The following is a 16,020-nucleotide window of genomic DNA, read 5'->3' on the forward strand; positions in this document are numbered from 1 at the left end:
GCCGGGCCTGAGGTCAGAGGCCGGGCCGGGCCCCTCCGTGCAGCCCGTCAGGCCGGGCCGGGGCGGCTGTGACAGGGAAGCGGAAGCGGGGCGGCGGGTGTGAGGGAGCGGCCTGGCGGTGCGGGCCGGGCCCGCGGGGCGGGGCGGGGCGGGTCTGGCCCCCCCGGCCGCAGCACAAAGCAGGGCCCCGGCGCGGGCGGAGCCGCGTTGTCCGCAGGCCCCGCGCTGTCACGGTCCGGCCGAGCCGCCGGCTCCTGTTGTCTGGAGCCGGCCTGGTCGCAGCGAGCCCGCCCCCCGCGCGGCTCCTCCCCCGGCCGGCTCGGCTCGGCTCCGCTCGGCCGCGGCCCCATGCAGCGCTGCCGCGCACTGCGGCCGCCAGTGCTCGGGCTGGGCCGGCTACGCCCGCCCCGGACCCCTGCCCTTGAGCTGCGCTGACCCCGCCGCTCGGTCCGCGCGCCAGGCCCCCGCCTGCCCCGGCCCGTCCTGTCCTGTCCTGCACTGCACGGCAGGCCCGAGCCCGCGGAGGGGAAGCAGCGGCCTGATCCGGAAAGGGCTAACGAAGGCCGAGGTTTTACTTTGGGGGTGGGGGTGAGTGGGGGGACAGGTTGGCTTCCTCCCAAAGCCGCGGGGACATCAGTGCAGTATCAGCATGGAGACTTGCTTGTCTAGTGCAGGGCTTTTTATTCTGCCTGGGCCCCTGTTGGGTTTGTTTCCCCTGTTTCTCAACCTTGAACAAGTGCAGGCAAAACTGGCCCCTACATTCAGTCAGTGACTTATATTTGAATCCTCCACAGCCCCTTTGGAAAGGAGCCAGGTAACAAACCCTTTCTAGCCTTCTGGGGGAAGTTCCCTTTAGTTGACAGTAGAGCCATCTGGGATGGTTGTGCTTGAGCTGAGTTGGGTATCGGACTTCTCCACTGGCTCTCCAGAGGCAGGCTTTGAGAGCGAGCTAAGATATGTACAAGAATTTTGGTGGGAATCAAGCAGAGATGACATTTAATTTTAGTCTTCTGCTTTGTTTCTCTTTAAATCCCCCCCAACGTGCACCACTTTAATTAGGTTGCAAATACTTGTCAATATCTGTCTCATGCCTACTCACTTGCCCACACGTGCAGTATGAGAGAGTGAGTGCACGCAAGCATTGAGCCTCAGATTCACTTAATCAGATGCTGACACCTGTTATATTTACAGTTATAGCAAGTGTAGTCTTTCTTATACCTACAAGGTTAAAATAAAATATTTTGTCTTTACATTTCAGTTACACTGATATGTATATACAACCTAATTGAAGTGGTGCATTTTGGGGGGGATTTAAATAGAGACAAAGCAGAGGAGTAACATTAAATGTCATCTTTGCTTAATTTGATTCTGTGCATGCACTCACTGAATTTAGAGGCTCCATGCAGAGTTGTGTACATCAAGACCTTTAGAAAATTGGACAATAGATGTGTCCAGTCACGCACCCAAAGTTAGTGGTCACTTTTGAACTGTGTGTGTGTGTGGGGGGGGGGGGGGGAGGGTGTCTCTTTGCCTTCTAATTTACCACCCTATTCATTGGATCACAATTCTTCATTTAAAACTTAGCTTAGACTATCTTGGCTTTATCATGTGTCAGGTATCTGCCTGCCCAGAGGAATTTTCCATTTATTGACTCCTCTGTGAAATCCTGTGAAATAAGAACTTTTGTTTCTACCCAGGAGAACTTTTACAATCTTTTCTCCAATGCCTGATGAAGGGTGTTTGTGCCCAAAAGCTTGCAATTTAAAGAATTTTTTTTGCAAGATCTTGTTGGTCTAATAAAAGATGTTATCTCTACTACAAGCCCTGATTGCTTTTGGCTTTATCATGACATTTTGTGTGGTGGTACTGGGCTCCTAATTCTCATTATAAAGGCCCCTCACCCTAACTGGCTCCTGTTTGTAGACCTGCTGTTTTTCTGAAGTATGTTTGTCACTTCTCCAGGTGATACAGTTACGAAATCCCTCCCTACCTTAGGTTTCAATTCTTCTTTTTAATATAGATGTCCACAAACTGGAGTTCCTGTGGTCAACACTATCCGTAAAAGCCTGTCTCTAGATCTTAAATGAAGAAGTTGCTTGTTAAGGAGCTTGCTGTTAAGGCAGTTTCATGTTAAGTGCAATGAAATATTTTAGCCTAGAAATACTGTGCATCTAGTAAACTCCCTTGAAATTTTGGAAATCCAGGCTTTGTAAACTTTGTAACTTTGTAAACTGTTTAAACTTTTAATAGCTTAAACACTAGAGAGTATGGACCTGCAGAGATACATTTCAGTGAATACCCTTAACACTACTTTGTATGAGGTCTGTAAGATAATTATGACCACAGCCCCATATAACTCGGCTATGGGTGTTTAAATATTTTAAATCCAGTAAATGTTATCAGTTCATTTCTATAGACTTTTTAAAGTCTATATTAGTGGTTATCTTAACATCTAATGTATTTCAATTAGTGGCTTGAATCCAGCTAAGTTGCATAGGTATTTTGCTTTACAGTGTCTGCAGTGGCAGATAACTTTATTCTTGAGGATGTCAAAGGGTTAAAGCATCTGTATAGCACTGTCACTTGATTGTAGGAGGATATTTTACAGGTCATTAATTTATCTCCGAGATGCTGTGGACAAGATGCTGTCATCTTTCATACTTCTGTGATTTAAAGGCAAATTTATGATTGTGGAGACAACGCTCTTTGTGAATAGGTATCAATGTTCATAAATAGAACTTGGGACAACAACACAATACTGAAATGTTTCTTGTCCCATTATATTGTGGGCAAACATAAGGTTGTTTAATAACAGCTGGTTGGGGAGGGGAAAGGAAGTTGGAGATACACTTATAAAATACTAGACTATTGTAAGCCTGAGGCTGTGGTACAGAAGATAGCTGTGGAGGTGCAGTGTTAAGGACCAGGGTCAGTACCCTGGTGGAAAGCTCAGATTTCCATATCCGACTGTTATGCTTGCGCAGTTCTGCTATTTAGATGTTGTCTTTTTTGTCTTTGCTTCATCAGAAGTTGCTGTCTTCCCTTTTGGATGGTGACCTGGTCATTGTTGTCCAGTTCTCTTCATCTTGTTCATCTTCAGAGTAGATCACTGTAACATTGGCCCCATGAGAGCTGCATCTGTAGGCCTCTTGGAATTTTCAGCCATGTATTGGAATGCTTTTTGCTGAGTGTATGTTATTCTACTGTTTCGTAGTTTATACTAGTGTATAATTTTATATCCCTGTGTAATTCAAGGTGGTCTGCTTGACTTGTAAAACTTCAGTTGTTTTGGGTCCTGGTGACCTTTAAAAATATCTTTCTCTTATGATGTAGCTGGGGTTGAAAGGTCAGTCAATGTTCTGGTGTAAACAGGACTGCTGGTGACAAGTTTATCATTGGGATCAATAGCTCTCTAATTCCCTTTAAAACATTTGTCTATCAGAGCTCAAATTTTATGCATCTTATTCTGCAATGCAGATAGTATTATTAGAATTTTGTTTTATTAACAGGCCTGCTCCCTCCCCTGTACGTTTGATTTAACAAAAGAAAATAGTGGAATATGCAGCATAACTGGAAGGTTAACAGATCTGATCTCTGGTGGCCCAGGTGGGGAAAAGTGAGTTTCATAATTGTGGGTTGTTCATGGAAATACTATCTTAGTTAACTGCTGCTGTGACAATACAGCTCAGGGAGGAAGTCAGTTTCTCTGGTAAAGCTTTACTTTTAAAACATTAAAAGTTAAAAACTAACTCCTGCTTTGTTAGAAGTAACAGGTGCCTCTAGTGACAGATGCTCCATTCCATAATTGGGCTGCATTCAATTCAATTTCTGAGTGGTCTCAGAATGTAGTGTCATGTTAGGAGCTGTGAGAGGTGGAAGGGATAGTGGGTGAGCTTGGGGAGATTGTAGAGCTGGATAAAGCCAGTGAGTGAAGCCTTATCTAGGTACAGTATGATTTAAGTTAATTGCCTCCACTATCTGGTAGTATTTAGACTGAAAGTACCTATTCTGATTCAGTTTGTTTTGGTGACCGTGTGAGAGGGAAGGATACAGCTGTTTTTCTTCTGATTATTGATTCATGTAAATTCTTTAAGTCCCTAATATATCCTTTTATTGTATAAATTGTTCTAAATAAAAATAACTGCTAGCCTCAGAATAGGGGTCTACCTTTTGTGTCAACTGATGATAGGTGTCTGATAAAATCTAAGGTTTTACATTCTGCATATAGACATAATATATGTATGTATGTATATATGTATGTATGTGTGTATATATATATATATATATATATATATATATATATATGTATTACTGGTTGCTATAGGGGAAGAGAAATTCTCCTACTTTTGAGCTTTGTGAGGATTGTGAGTTTTGTACCACCTAGGGGACACTTATCCAGTCTCTTGGTTGTACCCTGGGAAGGTGCCTGCTTCTCTTTCTCTTGATCTTACCCTATGAATAACCTGTGTCTGTTTCTTAGATAGCAGAGTGAAACTGACATGTTTTTTCTCACTTTCCCTACTAGTCACAGGGTTTTTAATGGCAGCTTTGACAGCCTGCAGGGTCTTGCTAATTTCTTGAAGAAAGCTGGGAGCAATAGACCTGCTGGAGTTGTTTGCAGGATCAGAAAGACACCAGTTTATGAGTTTATGTTCAAAATCTTTTTAACTGTGTTGTTTATAAATGCATAGATTTAAAGAAGAAAGCTGAAGTTTTGTAGAATTGTTACTACCTTTTTACTTGTCAGGAAAAGTGTTCTGTTTGTCACTAACTACATTTTTTCAGAGCATCACATAGAAAGTATGACATTATTGAAACTGTATATATGACCACTTATTTTCATAGTCAGCTTCAAGCTGTTGACTGTTTTAGAATTGCTAGACTTTATTTTACAAACCAGTTTGAGGAAATTTTACAGTAGGGAGAGCTTTTTTTAACTTGGTAGAAAACAAAAAATCAGTGCAACTTTTTTTTTTTTAGAACTATAATTACCAGAATAATAGGCCCTGTTGTATACCCAGATTTTATGCACTTGAACAAGATTCTTAAAGAGGAGGAGCTATTAGAATTTTGAATGAGGTTGGTTTAATTATGGCTAAATTCACCTTTCAGTATAAAGCTTGTTACAGCATTTGATCATGGGAAGACTGTCTCTTTATAATTAATATGAGTTTTCCTTACAGTGTTTGAAAAATCAAACTGAAATACATTTCCTTGTTAAGAGCCATGTAATTTTAACCAGCAGCTTATTTAACTTGGTATTTAACAAGTACTTGAAAGCACGTGTGTATCTTAAAAGGTTGCAGTGTTATAACATTCACTTCAGGTTGGTTTTCTTCTGGAACAGAATATTTTATTCATGTTAGTTCTAAGTTAAAATATGTTTTCCTCTTGTGCACGATGGTGAATCAGGTTTACCTTACTGTTCAAGTTTAATTTCCAAGAATGAATTTGTTGTATAGGATGAGTGAGGGATTCTTCCCTGGTCCCCTTTTTTAATCTAACCACTGAAAATATTAATTTCTTATACAAGTCACTTATTGTAGTTATGTTGTAAATTTATGAACATCTGCATTCTTGAATCATTTTTGAACTGTTGATCAGTTGGCTTTAAGTACAATGAAAATTAAAATGCCTCAGATCAAGAGGATGCATCAAGTGACGCACAGAATCAGTCTCTTCATAGCAGTTCAACAATTCTTATCAAACTTTAACAAATTAATGTACTATAAAACAGTAAAGCATATCAAGTGCCTGGGCTTGTCTACATCCTAGCAAGCTACTATCATGTTTCGAAGAAATATGGAAGTTAATTTTCAAAGGGTCTTTTGCTTTGTGATTATGGACAGAGTTGTTGGCAGAAAAATATAAACAATGAAAAGAAAATATTGCATCTGTTTAGATTTTGTAGCAACAAGTAAAAATAAGACATGAATATTTAACTGTAATTGTGTTGATTAACTTCTTGATGAATTTAGCTTTTCTTACTTTTTAAAAGTTATGTACAGCTGTGGTGACTTAAACTGTTCAGTATACAGACCTAAGGGGTGTATAGAACTCTTCCTTTGAGGAATATTCATGCCAGTTAATCTCAGCCTCTAGTTCTTGTACTGAGTCACTGGGCAGTGATAAATTGCATCTAAAATTGAATGCAACATAGTTGATTCATGTTAAAATACACATTTGAGAGTTGACATTTGATCATAATGCTGTACAGCATCTTTTAAAACCATTTGGTTTTCTCACAACTACTGTAATTGTCCCTTTACTGTTTAGAGAGAGATTATATACAATCTGTGTGTATAACCTACTTAAGGTATTACAACTTCCTGGCTTTGCATCCTCTGAGGTCAGAGATCAGGTTTTATAATAAGTAACTGGCCAATCTGGTTGTTCCAAGATCCAGTTTAGCTAGTTTTTAATATAATACATTTTTTTCATTTTACAGAAATGAAAAATCTTCTAATAACACAATGTCTAATATAGACTGTTGTTGCGGAAAGCATTGTTAATTTGACTGTATACTCTTGCATGAGATTGTGGACTCTTACAGTTTGTTCATTTTCAGCTGATTTTCATTTGCCTTGTCAGCTTGATTATCCAGTTATATGATTAGAAAGGTTTGTCTGTACTCTAATGTAACTGGAGACCCTGTGGTTATAGCATAAGCTTTTGCCACTCAAGTCTCATATAACATTTTGCATTGCTTTGCCTTCTGTGCTAAGATAGTATCTACTTCTGACGTGTTATCTGACTAAATATGAAGAGATGAAAAAATTGTTTAGATATTTATCAGGGGGAGGACTCCAGTAGTGCATTTCAGTGAGAATCCCATTGCTGTGAAGGTGCTGTGAAGGAAGACAGTGCTGATATCCTTGGTTGCTGGTTCCTCTTGAGAATTCTTTACAGGATGTCTGCTATCCAGAAACCAGTATGAAAAGTTGAGCCTTCATGTCTTTGAACTTTTTCTGTTCCTTCTCTTTCCCTCCATTTTTGGGGTCATTCTCCATAGTGAGTTAACTTACGAGCAGCATTAGAGGCAAACCTAGAATTTTTCTTAAGCATATCATCATAATATTAACATAATTCTTGAGTTTCTCTGGGCACGTCTACACATGCATTAATGTGCCTTTCTTAATGTGCATTAAATTTAATACCTCCGGTGTCAGGCATTAAATTAATATGCGTTAGGCTGTACTAATATGCAGTAGTTCATTTGCACACCTTTTTTTTTAGTGATGCTTAATGCACAGTAGACTATTTTACTGCACATTATTGTTATGTCACAGTTTTTTATGTGATGTTTTAATGCACAATAAAATAGTCTACTGTGCATTAAAGAGCAGCTGTAGATGCGCCCACTGAGGTCTATAGCAATTGGAATACCAGCTGTGAAACTGCCCTGAACACTAAAATACTAAAAAGATGACAATAGGTTGAATTTGGAAGGATCTTCTGAGGTTGGGGTGGGAGTGGTTGTTTTTCTCTTTGTAACCAAGACAGATAGAAACTTCAATTTTTCAGATGTTTGGCCTTCAATTTCTGTGGTTGAGAACTGTTTATACTCTAGCAATAAATGCTTGTGTTGTATTTAAAATACTAGTGGAAAACTTTTTTTTTTTTTTGCTGAAGCTGATTACTAGAAAAACATTTTGACTGAAAATACTGAGTAGATTTATATTTTTATATCCTTGTTTAATGAACCACGTTTATTTTTCTTTCAGGGTTAAACTTTGGGGCTGCTTTAGGATATAGCTTTAAAGATGCTTGCCAATCTGGAATTAATGGAGAGATGTGTAAATGACTTAAATTGAGGACATTTTGCAGGTTATCTTGGTAAGTACAAGAGAGCACATGGGGTATTTGGGGATCTCCTGCTTCTCATTTCTTTATTTCTAAACTCTCTTCTTCTACAAAGTCTTTGATTTTGGTGACTTTAATTTTGGTTTAGTGGTCAGAATACTGACCACTAGAGCTTTTCGCTCAGTCCGCTACAGTGTATACCTGTACATCAGAGGTGTTAAATATTCAGCCGAGAGAGGTCATTGCTGTAGCACCTGGAGGCCTGTAGTGGCAATAATAATCCCTGTGGCTGCCAGAGCTGGTATTTCAGCATGGCCCTAGAACACAGGGAGTTAACACAGCTTGTCTGCCCATGCCCCTTGATGCTGAAGTAAGGGTTTTTAGTTTTCTTGGAAATTAAGATCAGAGGCAGAGGGAAAGAACAGGGCACTGAAACAGTGGGTCTGGTAGCCACAGGGTCTAACATTATTGTTGCCACTGTTTGTGTGTTGTACGGATGGCTTGAAATCCTGTGGTCTAAATTCAGTTTGCACGGTCACTTGAGTTTGACACCCCTGCTGTATATTCACCTGTTAGCCAGAGGGGCAAATTGCATTACTTCAGTGACATTCTCAGTCTCTAGTGCCCTGGGGACAGAAGGTTGGCACTCAGCATGTGATAGTTTGTACGGACTACTGGAACTAACAGTACTTACAATTCTTTAAAAAAACTAAAATATTTGAGATTTTATTTTTAGATTTTCAGGAATTCTTATGTTACAAGACTGCTTCATTGTCTTTTTTCTGTTCATGGAGTATTAATGTCCAGTAGTCTGTGATTTTTGGAGGTTTTTTTCAAGTTCTTATAGATTTTTTGCCAAACTAATGACGTAATATAATGAAATTGTTTGGACTCTTTTACGTAGACTTAATCATTTACTTCAATTTAAATTTTAACCGGCAATAAGATAATTGTGCTGGAACATAATAAAAAGGGAGGAGGATAAGATGCTATTCACAATACATTTAACTGAATCATTGAATCAGTGAAGTTAGTGTCAAACTTTTAATGTACTCAGTAAAACTTTGTAATTGGAACATTTGAAAAATAGTGTGTATTAGAGGTGCACCAATTATAGCAGTGCTGTATCGGATTGGCACCCCTAAAAGGAAAATAAACATTATCGACTCTTGGCTTTTTTGGCCACTGTAGCCGATAATGTCACCGATAAATATAATATGCCTTCTGGCCGGGGCCCTCGGACTCTGCGTGCACGTGCGCAACCACAGCATGCACATGGCCAGGAATGCAGCCAGGCAGCGTGGAGAGCAGCACCCTGCAGGTAAGTGTATGGAAGAGAAGGGGCATGGGGGGGGGAGGGCAGATCAAGGCCCCCAAGGTGAGGGTGGGAGTGGCACTGGGGGCGCTGCTCAGCCAGGGCAGTGAATGCGACCCTGGGGAAGAATGAGGGACAGAGCCATGGGTGGCTCGTCCAAGGGGCATGGGGAGTGGGAAGGGGCACCCTGGGGGGAGGCATGGGGGGGTGTGTGCTTCCCTCCCCCCAAGATATGTGCCCAGGGCAGAAGTTTGGCTGCCTGCTGTAGGCTTAGGATGCTCTGCCCTGCTGCCTTTGCCCCAGGAGCCGTGCACTGGCTGCATGTCCCCTGCCTGTCCAGGCGCAGTGGTGGCAGTAAGTTGCATTTCCCACTGCAGGACAGGTAGGGGATGTGCGGTGAGCACACAGCTCCCAGGGCGAAGGGAATAGGGTGGGGAGCCCCGAGCCCACAGATGGCAGCCTGCCTCCATCCTTGTCCCTCTTGGCTCTGCTCCTAAAAGCTTTCCCATGCTTAAATGATTTGACGAGCTTTACTTTAAGCACCTCCACCGTCATTTTTAAGCGCCGGGATTCTGATCCCTTGGCAAGCTGCCCTTGGCTCTGTCCTGCTCCCCACCCTGGCCCTGGGATCCCATTTACCGCCCTGGCTGGCCAGAGCTCCCAGCCCCAGTCTCTGGCCCTGCCCCATTCCCCCTATTGTGGTGGCCTTGGTCTGTATTCTTCCCCTCTGCAATGCCCCTTCCCTTCCCTACACCCCTTCCTCTCCACAGACTTACCTGCGGGGAGCTGCTCTCCATGCTGCCTGGCTGTGCTTCTGTAAATTGGTTATCGGATCTGTATTGGCTGATATGCCTGGTGCAGCACCATACCTAGGTTCCTGGTGGCCCTGGGCGAATTTTTTGTATCGGGGGGCCCCCCTTTGCCAGAGATAATGATAATAATAATAATAAATATTACCATTTTCAGGCCCCCTTTCAGTCTGGGCTTCAGGCTGCCTCCCGGTTTATCCATGCCTGTGTCCGGCCCTGGCCTGATGAATAATTGGCTATTGGTACCAGCCAAGAAAATCTTTATCGGTGCCCTCCTAGTGTGTATGGTTTTGTACATACCATTTTTTCGTAATACTAGTATAATAGATTATAATAAGCTCTCCTCTTCCCTGTACCAAGATAATAATACTTTGTATATTATGCTTATCTGATTTCAGCCATGAAAAAGCAGGAGGTAAGGCTGTAGGAGAGGCTGGCTCACAGCTAACTCATACTTTGTTTCTCTTAGTTTCCTATGTCTCTGCTAGCTAAGTAACCTGAAGAAAGAACATTTTTTCAGTGGTTGGTTTTTGGTTGTAGCTGTGTTGGTCTAAGGACATAGGCAGGCAAGGTTCTTTGAGGTAAATGTGGTATCTTTTTATTAGACCAACTGAATAGTTGGACAAAAGTTCTTAGCAAACTTCTGGGTGCAGTCACCCTTCTTCAGGCATAGGAAGTCTCTGCTGTTTTTTCAGTGGGAGTAGAAGCAAGGATTTACGTGCAGTTTTCATAAGCTGTATTCTTTGGTTGCTGATCACTCAAGTGTTTTGTCCCTGCTCCAGTTGGATTGCCTTAGGACTTGATTTTAGTCTTTCACAGGCTGTTTCCTTTTTGGTACCTCTCCAAACAGTCCTTAGTGTCTTTTTTCAGCTCAAGATCCATTAATAAAGGATGAGAATTCTTGTAAGGAAACTCTGTCCGTCTCTGCTTTGGGAGATCGCTCTCAGGTTAGTAGCAGGATCCCAGGCCCCTTTTGTCTGTAAGGCCCTCTGCTCTCAGCACGTGCTCATCCCCTATTTTGCTTGGTGCTGGCCAAAGTGTGCTCTGCCTGAAATCATATGCTTTGAAAATATTTATTGAGCTGGCTGGGAGTTCGTATAAAGCATGTAAATTGCAGAAGATATCACAGAACCATAGAAAAGATGAGTCAATATTAGTTTGAGGTCAGTTGTATTTTGGAGTTGCAGTGAGAGAAGAAAAGCCTTTTCCAAATTTACTTTATCATAAAAACTGATCTTACCTCAATTTCTTAAAATGGGCAATGATTGAGAATATTAATCTTGATCATTAATGTAAATCAGGGATGCTTAACCCCTAGCCTGCAGGCCAGATCTGTCTCATGGAGCGGTGTCATCTGGCCTGTGGGGCTCTTTACAGGTCTGGAAATTTGGGGGAGCTATGACAATTATCACTGTAACTGCTCCCCCACTGCCAAATTCCCAAGTGTCATGCAGCCACGGAGGCATCAGGTTCCAGCCCCAACGTGGCTGCATGAAGCTGGGGTCATGGGTGGGCAGTTGTATGCTGGGTTCAGGCCCATAGGGCGAAAAGTTTGGACACCACTGCTGTAAATCATTATCAGGTAACATAATTGGGGTCTGGAATCAATTGTTCCATGAGAAATGCTGCATGGGAAATTATAGCAAAGCTACAACAGAAACAAGCCTCATTATTCTTTAAGCAAAGTATGCTATTGAAAAGCAGATAAATCTGAATGCTGGTTGCAATTTCTGGACTATGTTTGGGTTATAATTAAGGAAATATTGTGAAATTGCATGAATTTATATTCAGTTTGTTTCTAGTGATTTTGCTTACCAGTGATATTGCCCTGTTGTCCCACTGAAATATCTTTAATTTTGGCTAGTCTAGTTGAAGGGATTATTAAACAGTATAAAATTTAGCACAGATATATATGCACCTGTTTGGAAAGGACTGTTGAATGTAGGTACATAATTGCACAGTTAGTCATTTATAGAAAGTAATTTTATAAGCAAGTACATATAAAGATTTTGGCAGGAGGCAGGGCAGGATGGTACCTTAGAGACTAACTTGTTTAGAAAGGCTTAAGGTTTCATAAGCAACAGCATACTTGGTTATATGCTATGAAATTTAGCATGAATCAGTTGGTCTCCAAGGTGCCACTCTGCCCTGCCTTTTGCCTGATTTAAGACCAACATATCTTTCTCTACTCCATAAACATTTTGTTCTTAATAAGAGCATCATCACAATTTGATTTAGGAGGCAATGGTGCTCTTTCTATAGAGGAAGACTTTTTACAGACTCTTTGTATTCGCAGCTCCCTCATATTATAGCCAAGATAGGTTGTCCCTGACCCTGAATATGTATGAATCAAACCCAAAGTGTGCGTCATTTGAGAAAACAGATGCATGTATTAGGCATCCTTGATAAGTATACTGTTGGTTGAGTGTGAGAGGTAAAAGAACCATGTTTAGAAAGGAACTTTTGCTGATGAGCCTAAATGTTGTGCTTTAGCCAAACAGTAAAATGAATAAAAATTAAAGGAAAGTTTTTAAACTTAGCGCAATCAAAGACTTTCCTTGTCAGGTGGAACAATGGCTATGATTCTTTGGGATTTAGCAGACTATAGTTATATTATGATTTGTAGAACATCTTTGTCCATTCTGATGATAATTTTAACAGATCTTGTTAGATGTGGTACATTAAAATTCAGATGTAATTCAATCTGAGTTGCAGTATCTTTGAAGATCTTGTACTCTACAGGCCCTTTTAAATCATGATTTTGTTTTATCCATAGTCAAGGGAAAGATTGCTATTTTAGATCTGATGGGAAAGATTAAAAGGGAAGTTTATGATTTAAAAGCTATTGCAAGTGGAATGACTTCTGTATGCGGAAAACTTCTGACTGAAATCCATCAGGCATGTAGTCCACCTATATTTTTTTTAATTATGTCTGAGATTGTTTCCCATTTGTCAGTTTCCTGAAAGTGATTTACAAAGAAGGAGAAATGGGGCCTTTCTACCTTTTGCTGTATTGAGGAAAAAGAAAATACATAAAAAGCTTGAAAGACTTCTACCCCCCCACTCAAAAAGGCTTTATTTTTCTTTCTCTTCTGTAAGTGCGGAGAAATGTAAAGGGGCTTTCTCTGCCCTTTCTGGCAGGTATACAGAACTGTAAATAGAGATAATTTTTTTCCCCAAAAAAGTTTATTTAGACTTTTCAACCCCCCCAAAATCTTAAATAGTACCTGAAAATCCCTTCCCATCTTAATTGTTCATTTTTTACTTCCTTAATACTTGTCTTGAAGTAGTGCTATTCTTTGTATTCTGGATACCTATACATGTGCTCTGACATTCTAATTGGAATGCTCCAGCCTGCCTTGCCATCATGCCTCCTGTGTTTGAAACTGGGGGCAGGGGTGCTTTAACTAAAACTTGTTGAATGAGCTATAGTTAAAGCATCCCTGAGGCTATTTTGAAACACAGGATACTGAATACACAGAATACTGTGGCATTTTAATGAGTGGTTGTCCTGGAGCTGCTCTAATTAAATCTGCCTACTGCCCCTCCCCCCCTGAGCACGTGTATAAACACTCTTTATTATCTGTAAAGAAGAACATAGACAAGATATGCATTTTTGTGTGCAGGCAATATGACAATGCATAAAATTATGCCAAAAGAACATCAAGGTTTCAAAGGTGCAAGCATTCAAAATATACATACATACAATTTTATCAGCCGTGATATATATGTATGTAAAATGCAGAAGTCCAAGGTCTTGTAACCTTTAAAATTTTTATTTTTGAAGAAGCTTTTTAGGTTGATCTTACTTGCTTTAAAATAAGGAACGGGCCATTTTTAAAAATCCCCTTGCAAATCACCTTTAAGCTCTGACCTATCACTTTTTTTATCGAGGCTGAGGAACTGGACCTCTCCCAAAAATTACCTCTGAAGCCTGCCATCTTGAGCTTTCATGGATGTTTTTGAGTACTTTTGACCTTAAATAACTTGTTCTTTATAGTCTTGGTACTTGGGAAATTGGTTTGTTTTTGGCAGTAATTGGAAGGAATGAGTTTTCTTAACTGGCCCTGAAAGGTATAGAGAAGATAAGTACTATTTCAGCCACATGCTGAAAGTTTGTAGCTAGCAAGTTGACAAGCCAACCTAGGACCTGTGCAGTATATGTTTATGCAGTAGGGCTGTGCGAAGCTTCGGTCACCGATTTGATTCGGAGGAGATTCAGCCTGATTTGGTGGCCGAATCTCCAAATCCAAATTGAATCGGGAGACCCATTAAAAGGTCCAAATTGAATCTGAATAAAAAAGATTCAGAGGAATTCGGATCAGCTGGGGAGAGGCAGGCAGAAACAGGCAGCTACAGGTTCTCCTGTGGCTCCTCTTGCTCTGCCTGCCTCTCCTCGGGTGGAGGGAGCTGCAGAAGAAGCCCCCATGGCTGCCCTGCCCTGCCCAGCCCCATCCCTCACCTGACCAAAAAAAAAAAAAAAAAAAAAAGCCCTGCACTCGCGGGCTGCAGCGTCAGTGACTGAGGCCTCTAAGGGCTCATGGGAGAGCCCCCCCGCAGCAGTGCGGGGCAGCAGGAGTGGCCCTCCCCACCTGGCATCCACGCGGCAGCTGTCATGTTGTGCAGGTGCAGTGCAGTTCAGTAGGGTGCTGCGTGCTGTCTGGGAGCTGGGGCAGTTCCAGCAGTCAGCTGGAGCCTGGCATCACTCAGTTCCAGCAGCCCTAGCTCCCAGACATCACTCAGCACCCTGCTGAGCTGCGCTGCACCCACGCTGTGGGGCAGGTGCTGCACAGGTGAGTGCGGGGCTTTTTTTTAAAGTGCTGGGAGGCTGGGCCAGGTGGGGGATGGGGCCAGGCAGGGCAGCCATTAGGCTTCTCCCGTGGCTGCCTCTGCCTGGAGAGAGGCAGGCACAGCTGGAGGAGCTGGAGGAGAACCTGCAGCCACCTGTCTGTGCCTGCCTCTCCCTGGCCCATCCGAATCTCCAAATTGGTGCTTAATCTCCAATTTCTGATTCAGCTGAATCGAATGGGGACAGTGATTCGAATCATCTGCATTGGCCAGATCTAAATTGAATACTTCCCTATTCGCACGTGCCTACTATACAGGTTTCTAGGCTTTTGCTACAGCTAGCATTGGGCAAAAAATGGGCACCCCTGGCAAGTATCCACTTTCTTATCACCTATCATTGTACAACATAGACAAACCATGTATATGCAAACATAACTAATAGCATAGATTATATGTATAGCCTAGTTGTACCCTAATCAAATTTATGGCTAATACCTGGAATAAGAATATAAATAATATTACTTTAATAGTGAATAGAATAAGTCGGCCATCCAAAATACAGTTGGAGAGAGGGTAGGAGGTTAAGCCTCAGGCTCGTATAAATTGTAGGTCATTATGTATTCAGAGATCTTTGCAAACATTTTGCAAAGAATAATAGTTCAGGTCTCACTCATCCATAGATCAGACTAGTTGGCTTAGCTATTTTGGATTTCCTTTCACTTATTGGATAAAGGAGTGCCTATTCTGTTCCCTGAAGTTGCATTTGGCTTGGTTTAAAAACTTGGCATTTCCTTCTGTCTCCATGTAAAAATCCTTGAAAACCAACTTAAGTAGAGGTACACTGATACATCGGTCTGATATTGGATCAGTACCGATATAAGGAAAAATGGCTGTACTGGATATTGGCCCAATGGGTGAGGGAGGGGGCAGGGGCAGGTGCTGCCCATGTGTGGGGTGGGGAGAGGGGAGGCAGGGAGGTGGCTCCTACTGCTGCTTGCACCCCAGGAGGGCATGGGGGGGCATGTTCCCCCAGATCTGCATGGGGTGGGCTGCAGCTGAGACTGCACAGGGCTCTTCTTGGCGGGGGCTGGGCTCAGAGCGGGCCCCAGTGGTGCTGGGAATATTCCAAACTCCATCCACTCCAAACTTCACTGCTGTTCTGTTCGCAGCACCACCGCCACCAGCCACTTGGCGCAACCCCAGCTCTTCCTGGTGCGTGGGTGGAGGTGGGGCATTGAGCCAGGGTTGCGCCAGGAGGCTGGCAGTGGCAGTGAAACTTGGGGTGGATGCAACATCCTCCCAGCC

At 42.2% G+C, this 16,020-nt stretch overlaps 1 protein-coding gene across 2 annotated transcripts in view; it reads left to right on the top strand.

Moving 5' to 3' along the window:
• Positions 1–16,020, top strand: part of NCOA6 (nuclear receptor coactivator 6) — an 88,985-nt gene that overhangs the window by 176 nt on the left and 72,789 nt on the right. For both annotated transcript variants that reach the window (XM_059733242.1, XM_059733241.1), the window contains exon 2: positions 7,725–7,836. The gene's annotated coding sequence lies outside the window, so the exon portion shown is untranslated. The remainder of the gene's footprint in view (positions 1–7,724; positions 7,837–16,020) is intronic.

This window comes from Alligator mississippiensis, chromosome 9 (assembly GCF_030867095.1).
Source record: "Alligator mississippiensis isolate rAllMis1 chromosome 9, rAllMis1, whole genome shotgun sequence".
NCBI lineage: Eukaryota > Metazoa > Chordata > Crocodylia > Alligatoridae > Alligator > Alligator mississippiensis.